This window comes from Gossypium raimondii, chromosome 3 (assembly GCF_025698545.1).
Source record: "Gossypium raimondii isolate GPD5lz chromosome 3, ASM2569854v1, whole genome shotgun sequence".
Taxonomy (NCBI): domain Eukaryota; kingdom Viridiplantae; phylum Streptophyta; class Magnoliopsida; order Malvales; family Malvaceae; genus Gossypium; species Gossypium raimondii.
In genome coordinates, this window is record NC_068567.1 from 20,207,084 (window position 1) to 20,222,300 (window position 15,217).

A 15,217-nucleotide genomic window follows, 5' to 3' on the forward strand; every position below is an offset into this window, starting at 1 on the left:
TTTGGCTTTTTGCCTATTAATTATAAACTCATTTAGTCATGAAGCCATTCCACTATAGTATTGTGACTGAGCTCTTTCTAACGACATACCATTACGAAAGCAACTATTCAATACTCATCCAATGACCTTGTCATAAGTGTGTTACCCTCATTGAATGTCCTTGCTCTCTTTGGGATAATATTTGTTCTCCCAATATGATCCTATGTTATCTCATGGTAATCATTATATCTTCTTTCATAAAAGGTCAATTACTATTGAATAATAATTAAGTCATTCATCACAAAGACGAAAGACCCATGAACATGTTTACTTTTCATCAACCATTTAATGCCAATGAGAGAATATCTTTTACCCAACACACCAACTTTTGGTTCCTTATATATTTGAACTTAGGTTTTTTACTTACATCAAAATGTACGAGTCATGCATACATAGTCCATCATCCACTTAGGATTTAGGTATGTCACACTATGAACGTTACAAGTGAATAAATCTATAAACCGATTCAGGATATATTTTACTTGGGTTTTGTCTAATGTACTATCAGTCTAGTTAATCGCATCTATGTCTCTATCTTCCGGGAGTAGTTCACTCCGATGCCCAAGACAAGGCATCTCCCCAATTGGACTTGATGGACAACATATTAGTCTTTTAATTAGTTTGCTCATTTTTTATTAGACTAAGGATATGTTTAGGTTAGTCTCGTAATACAAGTTGTCTTTCCGTATGACGATCCAACCACATAATACGACTTAGTATTAGTTAGACATTAGACAACCAATGAGCAACATTTGCTTCCATTTTGCTTTGCGTGCAAAAACCATTTTGAGGACAATAATACAAAATATATTAATTGTAATCAATGAATTTGTTTTATTGACAATTTATTCGAAAATAATTACAAGTGTATATTGAAGAAAATACTACAAGTCTCCTACTTGCCGTTGTGAAGTAGATGAGTCATGTTTCGCATTCTTGTGTCCCTCCATATGTTTCCCAAAGAGCTCTCTAACTATAATAGTCTTGGCTAAAAAAATCCCCAGGATTTGTCCTTAGATGCAACCTTTGACTATGTTTACCATTCAGTCAAACACTACCGTCTCCCTTATTTGTTTTGTCCTTATGTGGTTTATTTGGTTTTAGCTATATTTGCATTGTTATAGTGTTATAGTTTTTCCATACCTCACTTTGGCCCTACATAGTGAAGTTAGTAGAGCAACCATGCTTGATACTTATTCACACTATGGACCTACTGCTTAGGATAAAATCATAACTCGATGTTAATTTCCACGAATCTTGACACGTTTTGAAGTCAGAATTAGTATATCCGATAGGAGTGAGATCGCCTCCGGAATACACAAGCATATAATGTCTCATTCTTCATAAATACTTGAGTATATGCTTAATTTCTTGTCAATGTCTTGGTCCTAGATTAGCCTAATATCAACTCACCAACCCCACTACAAAAAAGATATTTGGGCATGTGCATAGCATAGCGTACATAAGACTTCCCACTGTTGAAGCATAAGGAAACTTTCTTATGTTCTCTCTTTCTTCCATTGTTTTAGGACAACCTCTAAAGAGAGATGAAATTATTTTTAATTTCTTATGTATGAATCCCTCCAAAGCACAATCATCTGCCTATTTATAACATAAAAAAATTATTTCAAATTATCAAAACAAATTAATTAAAATTAACATAATTGAAAATAACGAAATTTAAAATTTCGTCTTACCATTATTGCTTGGGCGGTGGAAATATGTTTTACATCGAAACAAATTAGAGAGGTAGCCATTCGTGAGAAATTAATTCGAACCAATAAAATATGGGATAATTAAAAAATAAGAATATTTTTAAATAAGAATATCTATAAATTTAGAACAAAAAGATTGAGAGAGTTGAGAGAGTTTGACAGAGTTGAAAGAAGGATGTGAATGAAAAAAATGAAATTTTGGAGGGTATTTATAATTTAAAAAAATGATCATTGGACCCTTTAATTTTTTTTTATTGTTACAGTGCCAACGTTCAAAAAGCTGTTGGTTTTTTACCATTGAGGGAAAACGCATCCAGCTGTGTGCGCTTTCCTGCCACCTGTGCATAAAGCACGCCCAGTTGGATGCGCTTTCACTTTATCTCTCCTAAAAATGGTCTATTTCCCTAATTAAAAAAGTAGCCTAAAGGCCTAATTAAAAAAAATTGGCTTTTACGCCTAATTTAGCCAAAAAGATGTATCCATTAAGCACTAACACTCAAAATAAATAAACAAAAGGTTGAGAAAGGTTAAGCACTAACACTTAAATTCGGCTAGGCTATAAAACAAATAATTAATCATAAAGGGTGAATGAATCAAGAAAAGGGTCTATATAGGCTCAAATAAAAGGGTACTAGGATATTTATATATACAAGGTTAGCTTGAAAGGCACAAATGATCCAAACAATGCCTAAATCATTCCTTTAACTAAGATTCACCTACGATTTTGCCTTAAGAAGAGATCAGACAAATTCTAGGATCAATTTCAATGGCATTTACACCCACATGTAATTAGTTATTAGTAAACTACTAGATCGAAATATGAACTCAAAATTTTAGGGCAATCAATTGCAAAGTAACACAGTATCTACATCTTGCAAAACTATCTTTTTGATTCGAAGGTACCGAGGCATGATGATCATCATTGAGCTAGAACTAACTGATTCTTTTTTTAAAAAATAACATGCTAAAATTTTATAAAAATATGCTTGTACCTCTCCCCCAAAATTAAATAACACATTGTCTCCAATGTGAGAGAGACACGACACATGACATATAAACCATAAAACAATAGTAAGAAAAATTATGAACAAACATACGGAAGAGAAGGAAAGAAAACTCCCTAATCATCATGTAACGCCCCAAACCCAATCCTTAAGAAGGATCCAAGAATGGAGCATCACTACTTTAAGAATCACTATCTCTACAAAACCATGTTGGGAGCACCCATAACTTAATCATAGCATTACTCATGTACACATTTATATTTTAAATGTCTATTTTAAGAGATGCAAAACAATGATAAATTTAAGTTAAAAAAATTTGAGCTTTGTATAAAACATAATAACTTTACTGAATTTTCATCGGGTTTACAGTTTCAAAAGGATAAGCTCGAATATACAAAGATCATTCTTCAAAAAGATATCATCATGACAACGCCCCATGCCATACATAATACAAAATACTTAGAAATCTCACAACGGTGATTTATCCTCTAGCATAGTCTTTGGAGGTTCCTTTACTTCGTTAGCAGGCCAGAAAAGGAAAGGTAACTAAGTAAGTTCGAAGAACTTAGTGAGTTCCAAAGGTAAAAAAAATCAATAATCATATACAATTCAAGTAAGCCTTTCCATCTCAGCACAGTCACAAAATTCACCAATTGGCGAATCCAAACACAGACAAATAATACTCCAGACACTATTCATTTGGCATGTACACTACGCCCATGCAGTCATACAAACAACTTTTTCGTTTTAGCCAAAACTCTAGTCCACATTCAGAGTCGTATCATTCGCTTGTTTCTTTTTCCTTTTTCATGCATTACCAATCTAGTTTACAATAACACTTGCCCTACCAGAGGCTACAAAACCACTTTCATGTATTGTGATCTGCCAGTTCAATGCTCATTTCATTGAAGGAGTCACCATGAATTCATTTCCTTTCAAACCTTATGGTTTAATTTAGAGGCAAGGGGGTAATGGCTTAACAAAAAGAAAGGCCCTTACATCTTTCACACGAACATACCAAAACAGACTTTTGACAACAACTTTTGTCTCACTAGCACAAACATTTCATTTTCATAGGATAGTTATACTTACCTTAAACCCAACACAAACGAAAGCATACACACATATGGAGTAAGAAGGAACTCACAAGAAAAGTGCTGCTAGGTTACACAGCAGGACCTTTTCCCTTATCTCGAGAGCCTTCGGGAGTATCTTCAGCTATAATATAAAATGTGAAGTTTTGGGAAGAAAATATGGTGGCCAAAGTAAGCATAAACTTGCTCAGGAAGTTAAGGCTGGCTTTATATAGAAATACACGAAAGGTAAACCTAGTAGGCACGTTAAATTACCCCACTACCCTTCCTTTGGTACCTGTGACTAAGAAATTTCTCTCTCATCTTAAATGCATGTCATGAAATCTATAGTAACTTGTCTCATTTTAAATGGTTCTCAACAAGCTGACTAAATCATTCAATCAAAATAATAAATTAATAATATATCAAATGGTTTCTCCAAACTGATGACTTAACACTAAGAGCTTGACTTTAAGGATTCAACATATTCGTCTAACTGCTGGGGTGGCGTATACTCTATAGGAGAGTATGCAAAACCATCAAGTTCGCCTAACATAAACTTCGCTCGAAGTCGCATCCATGGATTTTATATACTTAGCTATAGTTAATACATTACTCACTCAAAACTTACTCTACATACTTTAATTCTATAAATAATGCTCAAACACTATGGCTTCACTGAGCGGGATGTTACACATCAATCGAGGATTCATTCTTATAGGGAAGCAATCGAACATCGGGTCCTAAATGTGATGGATTTAGAATGGGGAAGACGATTGTTGGAAAGGGAGGTATTGGTTTTGTGGAGCTAAAGAGGGAAGTAGTGGTGCCGAGGTCTGGAAACACAAAAATATATAGACTTTTTCAGCACTTTTTGAGTTTTAATTCATGTAGTTTCATAGTAAATTTTGTTAAAATTCATACTTTAATTATAAAATAATTAATTTCCACTTAAAAGATTAACATATTAAATTTTAATTATTTTTATAATAAATTTACACAAATTTTTCTTATTTTTGACAGTTTTGAACAAATGGTAAAAATTGGCTCGGCATATACTTTGAAAGGCTTGAACCGTTGGGGTGATTCCTTGAATCAAGTGCACCAAGAGCAAGGCTGATTATTTTTCCAGCCAAGGACAGTCCAAATGATGATTATTTTATGTACTTTATATTTAATTGTTATCCAAAATTAATTGGGTTAAAAATTAATAAAAAGCCTAAAGGAGAAAGTGGACCAATATACTAAGTATAGAACACTGATCCACCAAGTAAATTGGTAGCCCAAAACCGTCCCTATAGCGGACCCAATTAGTTTATTTTTTTTCTTATTTTTATGCTTGCAAAACATCCCTTAAATTTTCTTTAAACTCCATTCAAACCCCTCCACTTTTCATGGCTTTGAATATTTGCCCTAAGCTAAATATAGCAAAGTTTTAATAATTCAAACTTACTCCTTTCGTGGCTGGCCAAGGACGAGTGTATGGCAGCTAATTATTTGTTATTTCAGCAGCAACTCTCACCTAGAAATACCCCCCTTTGTTACCTCATTCAACATACCTTCATTTCCTACACATCTTTTATTTCCTTTCTTCTATTTTCCTTTGTTTTACCATTTCCTTGATGATTTTCCTTCTTGGAAAAGAGCCGCCATCCACCTTTGTTTAGTAGCATTAAATTATTGGTAGAGGCCTCGATTCAACATAATGAGCAAAGAAGAAGAGGGGTGTATTAGTCTGGCTACGAAGTAACACCGAGACTACTTTCTAGTTCCCTTTTCTTTAGATTTTCTTGTTTATGTTATGAGCATGATGATGAATATTTATTGTGTTGTTATTCTTGATTTCATTAAAATGAATTAAATTAAATTTGTGTTGGATTAATTGTATTTTGTTCGCATAAATTATTGAAATCATGTTTGTGTTGTTATAGGCCTTAGTAAGTTGTTCAATTAGGTTAAATCATGTTTAAGTTATGCTTGCATTATAATTGTGAGGTAAAATTGAATTAATTATTTAAAGAATGAAATTGTAATTAATGGATGTAGTACTTAATTGGTGCATTTTAATCTTCTAAGGTAGTCTGTAGGTTAAATTAAGCGGCGATATTAAACAATACATTAGTCTTGCATAACTTGCAAGTTTATTGTGATTAAATTGTTTCAATATAGGTATATGTTATTACTTCACTTAAACTTATATGTGCTTATGAATGTTGATTAATTGTTTGAATTGGCATTGAAAAATGTTCAAGAGATTGGTTAATTTAATAAGTATGTATGTGCACTAGTTAGCAAATTATTGAGTTGCCATTAAATTATTCGTAACAACAAGAGCATGAGTTTAGCATTTCTAAGTTAAAGAATGTGATTGATCCAACACATTTATGTCATCTTAAAGTAAACCAATTTTTTGAAATCGTGCATTGAAATTTTTATTTTTATTTTTTCCTTAGTTAATTACTTGTTAAGTTTTAGTTTTTAAATCACTTCCTCAAGATCAAAATCTTTACAATCACGAAAGTGTTTGATTTACATTTCATAAATATTTTTCTTTTACAATCCTTGTGGGTACGATAACTCGACATTTACTTGTCACTTTATTACTTGTTGACAATTGTGTACACTTGCACATTTCCGTCATTCCAAGTTTTGGCACCATTGCCAGGGACTGTTTTAAAAGACACTATTTGTGAAATTGTTAATTTTGCATTTTGGTTTATTTTTCTGTTTAATTTTAAATCCATTATTTTTCTATGATTTTTTTAGGTATTTATGAGTATTGATAGAATTATCGACTTACTCCCCGTAGACCTTGAAATTGAAAGGACTTTTCGACAACGAAGATGACAAGCAAGTTAGAGAAGGACCAAAGAGATGAACTTTAAAAATCGAATCAAGGAAATTGAGCAAATCATGCTCAAAATCCTATCATTATTGCTGATGATAGGGATAGAGCTCTAAGATTGTATGTCATGCCAGTGTTTCATGAGCTTAATCCGGGTATTAGGAGACCTAAAATAGAGGCACAACAATTGGAGATGAAACCATCAGGTTCTAGATGCTTCAGATAGTAGGCCAATTCAGTGGAATGCCTACCAAAGATCCTTACCTTCACTTTAGATTGTTTATGGAGGTGAGCGATTCTTTCAAACTAGTTGTAGTACTTGAAGATGCACTACGATTAAAGCTATTCCCATATTAAAAGGACATAGCTTGAGCCTAGTTGAACTCATTGCCACCAAATTCCATTGCCACATGGCAAGAGTTAGCAGAACGATTCTTTATGAAGTACTTCCAACCTAGCAAGAATGCTATGTTGAGGAACGAGATCACTACCTTCCAACAGATGGATGAAGAGTCCTTGTATGAGGCGTGAAAAAGGTTTAAAGAGCTATTACGAAATTACCCTCATCATGGAATCCCTCATTGTATCCAATTAGAGACGTTCTATAACAGTTTCAATGCTCACACAAGGATGGTAGTGGATGCTTTTGGCAATGGTGCTCTCCTTTCTAAGTCTTATAACGAGGCTAATGAAATCATGGAGAGGATTGCCAACAACAATTATCAATGGCCAACCAGTCGAGTAGCATTAGGAAGACGAGTTGTTGGAGTACATGAAGTGGACGCTCTCACTCCACTTGCATCTGAAGTATTCTCGATATCCTTAATGCTTACAAACTTCAGTACTAATGGGTTTAACTGTAGCTCAGCCACAGAATCAATTTGAAAATGTAACCTGTATTTATTATGGGGAAGGGCACTCGTTCGAAGAATACCCATCAAACCCAGAATCCTTGTATTACATGGGTAACCAGAACCAGAATTGAGGAAGGAAAAAACTATAATCTAATTTTTATAACCCATCTTGGCAAAACCACCTTAATTTCTCTTTGAGTAACCAAGGGATTGGACCCAGTAACACTTATGCGCAACCTAGACTGACCCAACCACCTGTATTTACCCAACAAGTTCAGAAACAACCTCAAGCTGAACCTTCAAATGGTTTAGAAAACATGTTGAAGGCATAAATAGAAAAAATTGATGGTTTAATCCAAAACCAAGTAGCCATATTTAAAAACTTGGAAAATCAAATGAGCCAACTTGCAACTGAACTTAGGAACCGACCACAAGGTGCGTTGCCTAGTGATACGGAGAACCCAAGAAATTCAAAGAAAGAGCATTGTAAAGAATTAACACTAAGGAGCGGAAAGAAGATAGATCCCAACATTGTTGAAGATGAAGAAGAGTAAGCTGATGCCCGAGATAAAGTGAAAGCTTAACCAAGTGTTGAAATCTCAGCTTCACTAGAACCAAAATCTATAAAACCCGATAAGGCAACTTTTAAACCAGTCAATTCTGATAAACTAACAACTTCCTTAGATGCAGAATTCCCACAAAAGACGAATCAGCCAGTTCAAGTTAAGAATCCTCCACAACCCTACCCTCAAAGACTTTAGAAGCAGAAGCAAGAAGTCCAGTTCAAGTTAAGAATCCTTCACAACCCTACCCTCAAAGACTTCAAAAGCAGAAGTAGGAAGTCCAGTTCAAGAAATTCCTAGACTTACTCAAGCAACATCATATCAACATCCTGTTGGTAGAAGCACTTAAGTAGATGCCAAACTACGTCAAATTCATAAAGGATATCCTATCCAAGAAACTAAGACTTGGAGAATTTGAAACGGTAGCTATAACGAAGGAATGCAGTGCATATCTACAAGATATACTACCCCCAAATATGAACGACCCTGGATGTTTTACCACAGCTTGCAACATTGGAGCAACTTATTGTGGTAAGGCATTATGTGATTTGGGTGTAAGCATCAACTTGATGCCCATGTCCATATTTAGGAAGTTGGGGATAGGTGAAGTTATACCTACTACGGTTACGCTTCAATTAGGAGATCGATCTTTTGCATATCAGGAAGGAAAAATTGAGGATATATTGGTATGTGTAGACAAATTTTTTTCCTGCTGAGTTTTTTTTTGTGTTAGACTTTGAAGAATATAAAAAGGTGTCAATCATCTTAGGAGGGCCTTTTCTAACAATTGGAAGGACCCTTATTCATGTGTAGAAGGACGAGCTTATAATGCGTGTTCAGGATGTATGTAACATTTAATGTTTTTAAGTCTATACAATTTACTGACACAGATGATTATTGTTCTGCAGTATCCGAGTTAGAGGAATTAACCGTAGAGTGGGAGCTCAATTCTACTGAAGAATTAGTTGGACAAGTCTTAATATCAGACCCCTAAGTGATGAGGAAAGGGATGAATATTTAGCTTTGTTGGAAGCTAGCTCGAAAGGATTCACTCTGAATGTTCAGTTCGAGTCACTAGAGTTGTCATCCTATAAGTACAAGCAACCTAAACCATCAATAGAAGAACCATCAGAGTTATACTTAAAGCTTGTGGAAAAACATGTAAAGGATATCAGTTGGACTATTCCAAACATTTGAGGTAATTATCCTTCGTACACTCACAAGTTATTGCTAGGAGAAACTAAAAAGGTATCTATCGAGGAACAAATGAGCTTGATTCAATCTTGAATATTTGATCCCAGGAAACTCAAGTCTCAATGGTTAAAAGCGGAGATCATTTATCCCATCTATGAAAAATTTTGGATGGACCCTATTCAATATGTATCGTATGAAGAGTTGATTCCAACAAGGATGGTTACTTGTTGGGGAATCTTTGTGGACTACGAAAAGCTAAGTAACGTTACCAGGAATGATCATTTTCTATTCCTTTTCCTGGATCAAATACTGAACAAAATGGCTGGCCAAACTATTCCTTCTTACTAGATGGGTATGATTGGTATGACAAATGGCCATTTGACATCTCCTTGGTCAATAACGGTCCTCAATAACATCAAGGGAGTTCTCTCTCTGCCGTTGATATTTTTTCTTTTCAATTAAATGGCTGAATTAGATTATATTTTCTATATTAATATGTTAAAATAAATTCTGTCTAGGAGTTTGGAACTTAAGTGAGACCGTTCTAACCCCTCCAAACTTTCCTGAGAATTGATTTTAACATAATATTCTGAGAAATTATTTTCTAACTGGAAAAATAAATGTTTAATTTTTCAAATAAATGGATAAATTTTGATCCAAGTTTTAATTGCACTCAATTTTCAAATTTTCTTCAAGTTTAGGTACTTAATTGAATTATTTGAAAATTTTGGTTATTCTTTTGTAAATACTAAAATTACTTGTCTTTTCTATAAATATTTTAAAACGGCCAAAATAAAGGTTTTAACTTTTATTTTAAATAAGATTATAACAACTAATATATAATTATATTTATTATATATAGTAATTTTATCAATTTTGTATAGGATCGTAATTGTTTTAATATTTTATTTAAGAGATTTTATTTCAATAAATAGAGTAATAGGAAATAATATATTAATATACGATATCTTATTTATTAATTTTTATTAACATTATATGACATTAGGACTTATAATAATTTATTATTATTTTGTTCTAAGAATTTTAGTTGAACTCCCCCATACTCACACTTTAAATACCACATTTCTATGCACCTTTTCTTCCATCACCCTCCAAGCTATTTCATGCCGCAGCCCCCATCTACCTTCATTGGCAACTGTCAATGGCACCACCAACATCTGCACAAGCCCAGCAACCACCATCGCGTGCCACCTACTCCTTTGCGCACTTCGTTAGCCAACCTACAAACATACTTGCCCGCACACAAACAAGCCGACCACCCTGCTCGCGCCCTACTGCTCACACACCCTGCGGCTCGCTCGCACCTGCTCCCTCGCTCGTCACTGGGTGCACTCCCTAGCCTTGCGCGCTGCTGTTGCTTTTCATCCCTAACCCATGTACATCTCTTTCATTACACACACTAACCGCACACCCTTATATCCTTTTCACCACACTACCATCAAAACTTGTAGCGACCATCAAATACACCAAGCAATCACCCTCCAACCAACCCTAAACCAACATTATTAGCTCCACGTTTCATTTATTTTATTGAGTTCTTAATTTTTATACAAAGGTGGTAAAAAAATTTCTCTTAAATTTCAATTTTATTTAATTATTTAAAATTTCAATTTATTGAATATTAATATTTTATACTAATTTAATTTTTGAGAAAATATTCGTTTCCATCTTATGTTTAGGTTAATCATGCCTCAAAAAAGAAATCATGCCTTTATCCAAGTTAAAGAATCACAAAACAAATTCCACTATGAAGAACCCAAAGTGAGATACAATAGCGTTTTCAAAAATCAACAAATGCTCCCAGAAAAAGGCTTTACACTGAAAAAAAGTGACTATACTAATTTCATGGCAAGCATTTGACAAGTTGCTAAAGCGTTAAATTGGAAAGTGTTTTGTGAGAGAAGACCAAGTGCAGATGAAGAGTTAGGTCATGAATTTTATGCAAATTTGACCTCAAGCGAATTAACAGAAGTCTCTGTCCAAGGAATCAAGGTACGAATAAATTCAAGCATTATTAATGAATTCTTTTATTTACCTGATTTCTTGAGACGAAATCCTAGGAAGCATGAAATTTTGAAAATAACTTAGGCAAAATTTTGTTTGGACTGTTTGAGCCTTTCAAGCCAACCTTAATGAATATTTATCCCTTGAACCCAACTTTGAGACTATATGGCCTAATTTTATTTGAACCTTTGCAATATTTAGCCATCACTTCTCTCATAATTATCTTTAAATTGTCCCAAACACTAGACTTAGTCTATCCAGAATATTTTCTAAAAAAAGGTTTGGGGGAGTTGAGAAGAAGTATCAAATGCTCAAAAAAATTATAGTACGTACAGTAAAATACTCGTGTTAAAAAAATTAGAGAGAATATGTACTTAAAAGAAATAGATGTACAAAAGAGCATGTGAAACCAAAATAAGTTGGTGTATTAAAGGTACTTATTCTGAAGGTCCGATAAAAGTTGAGTCTAGGGTTTTTTTGCCTAAAATTATCTATATTTTACCTACCCTAGCCAACTACGTTACAACCTATTTAAAAGACCTTTCGATTCAGATTTCTATTTTGCCTACATTAATGGAGAGAAATTTCTAAATTCAACATATGAAGACATATGTTAAACTTAGTGCTTGCAGCTTAGTCATAAATAAGGGAATAAAAATTAATTCGTACGAATTAGCTTGTCTTTATTAAGAAAGCATTTAGTCTATTCTTGCTAGCATGATAAAAATTAAGAATAATTCGAATAATATGTATACCTGAGTAGCATAATTGAAAAATTCTTGTTCTTAAGCATAATTATACTAAACTCATAATTGCGGGGGAAATGTATTCTAAAGACATTTTTCAATGGTGATTTCAAGCACTTCCTCTTTTCAATTTTTTCTTTACTCAGGACAAGCAATGAATTAAGTTTGGGGGTGTGGAAACACAAAAATATATAGACTCTTTCAACACTTTTTGAGCTCTGATTCATGCAGTTTCGTAGTAAATTTTGTCGAAATTCATACTTTAATTATAAAACAATTAATTCATACTTAAATTATTTGCTATTTTAGCAGCCACTGCCAGCTATAAATTCCTCCCTTTGTTACCTCATTCAACACACTTTCATTTCTCACACATCTCTTCTTTCCACTCTTCCATTTTCCTTTGTTTTCTCATTTCCCTTGTCCATTTCCTTACCAATTTCCCCATCTTGGAAAATATCCACCATCCACCTTTGTTTAGCAGGATAAAATTATTGGTAAAGGTCGTGGTTCAATAGAACGAGCAAGGAAGAAGAGGAACGTATTAATCTGGCTACGGAGAAACACTGGGATTACTTTCTAGTTCCCTTCTCTTTAGATTTTCTTGTTTATGTTATGAGCATGATGATGAATATTTATTGTATTGCTATTCTTGATTTCATTAAAATGACTTAAATTAAATTGGTGTTGGATTAATTGCATTCTGTTTGTTTAAATTACTGAAATCATGTTTGTGTTGTTATAGGCCTTACTAAGTTGTTCAAGTAAGTAAAATCATGTTTAAGTTATGCTTGCATTATAATTGTGAGGTAACAATTGGATTAATTATTTAAACAGAATGTAATTGTAATTAATGGATGTAGTACTGAATTGGTGCATGTTTAATCTTCTAAGGTAGCTGTAGGTTAAATTAAGCGGCAGTATTAAACAAAACATTAGCCTTGCATAACTTGCAAGTTTCTTGTGATCAAACTGTTTCAATATAGGTATATGTTATTACTTCACTTAAACTTATATGTGTTTATGACGATTGATTAATTATTTGAATTGGCATTGGAAAATGTTCAAGAGATTGGTTAATTTAATAAGTATGTATGTGCACTAGTTAGCAAGTTATTGAGTTTCCATGAAATTATTCGTAACAACATGAGCATGATTTTAGTAATTCTAATTTAAAGAATTTGATTGATGCAACACATTTATGTCATCTTGATTTAAACCCACTTTTTTGAAATCATGCGTTGAAATTGTTATTTTTAGTTTTTCCTTAGTTAATTAATTAGTAAAGTTTTACTATTTTAAATCACTTCCTCAAAATCAAAATATTTTCAATCACCAAAGTGTTTGATTTACATTTCATAAATATTTTTCTTTCACAGTCCCTGTGGGTACGATAACTCGACATTTACTTGTCATTTTATTACTTGTTAACGATTGTGTACACTTGCACATTTCTGTCATTCCAAGATCACACAATCATTGGGTGTGTGGATGTCCCTCCTTGATTGGTTGCTATGTTCACTCCAATGAACATGTAACGACCCGATTTTCCAGTGGTGTCAAAAAATGCAATTTCGGGACTCCATTTTGGTAAACCAAGTTTGTAAATATTAAATAGAGATATTTTCAGAGCTAGTGTATTAATGAATTTAAAATAGGACAAGTAATTTAGCCGAATTAGTGATTAATTATGGCATAAGGACTAAATCATAAAGTCCAATCGCTATAGATTTTTAATTGGAAAATTGCTTGGGGACTTAAATTCCAATTATCCAAAGGTTCAAATAGCAATTAGACCATGTATAAGTAAGATTTAATGGATGGTTATGATAATAGAGGATTAATTAAAACAAATTAAAGTTAATTAAAATTAAAACATAATTAATTAACTAATTATAAAATTAATCTAAGTATAAAAAGTTGGAATGGCTGGATGGAGAGATAGTCTCATCTTATCCAACTGTCCTTATAAATAAAAATAGAAGGAGACATCATTTTCATAGGGTTTCAACTTTTAGCAAGTCCCTAGATATTTTTCTTTGATTTTTATAGATTTTTTTTATCCTCGAGCTTGATTAATCTAACCCAAGTATCAATTTGGTCAATTAATTAAGTTTTGATGAGATTCCATTGTTAATAATTGAATGTTCTAAGTGTTAAATTGATAGAAATTAAGGTTAGTTTAAGAAAAAGACTAAATTGTAAAACTTAATTGTTAGTTTTGTAAAATAAGGACCAAATTGAATAAAAGATAAAATTTACATGAAATTTTAGTAGGAATAAGAAATAGGAGGTCCCTAATGAGAAATTGTAAAATCAAATTTCAATCAAGCTTTGGATTGAAAGTTATGTTTGTCTCGAGTTTAGGGACTAAATTGAATAAATTATTAAATATGTTTGATTTTGTGATTAGTTCTTATTTGAATGAAATTTGATAATATTATATGTTTTATGATTTTATTTAGCTAGCACTGACACGGAACAGTTGAGAAGGAAAATCAAGAGTTGACGACAAATAGCTCTGATTTCAATTTGTGCTTCTTTGATTAAGATAGCCATCTTTGACAAGCAATCTGGGGTGGTATTATGTACTTGTATAGTTTCATCATTGTCAAACAACCCGGGGTGATGGATCCACATATTTGTTTCGAGTCCGTGTCTGGTGAATAGGGTTATAACCATATGAATCAATTAACTGGAATATGACATGAAATTGCAATGGGATATGTGACAAACTATGAAAAGAATCGAAATTGAGCCTTAAGGGTTGAATAGGTATAAAAGAGCCATTAGGCTCAGAAATGGTTGAAATGCCAATATGAAATGGAACATATGTGTTTAATTGTTGATGTTAATAAATGAATACGTACATGTAACAATAAATGATATTATGAATTGATTTAGTTACTTATGAAATGAATGATAAATGATAAGTTAGTATGCATATTTAGTGAATTAGTATGGTTGCATAATATATACATGTTTAAATTGTATTCATAGTTGTTGGCTTGGAATTGTATAAGAATTGCTTATAAAATGGACTCAAAATAAATAAGGGCTAGTTTAGGAATACTTCTCAAAAGTGCTTTTGGGACAAAAGCATTCCTATACAAGCTGCTTCTTAAGAGAAAAAGTGCTTCTCCCAAGCCAAAAATTGGC

The 15,217-nt window shown here is 32.9% G+C and overlaps 1 non-coding gene across 1 annotated transcript; it reads right to left on the minus strand.

Moving 5' to 3' along the window:
* Positions 1-7,144: 7,144 nt before the first annotated feature.
* Positions 7,145-7,251, minus strand: LOC128040131 (small nucleolar RNA R71). Its single transcript, XR_008194791.1, has one exon. It is a non-coding gene; the product is annotated as a small nucleolar RNA R71 (small nucleolar RNA).
* Between the last annotated feature and the right edge of the window lie 7,966 nt (positions 7,252-15,217).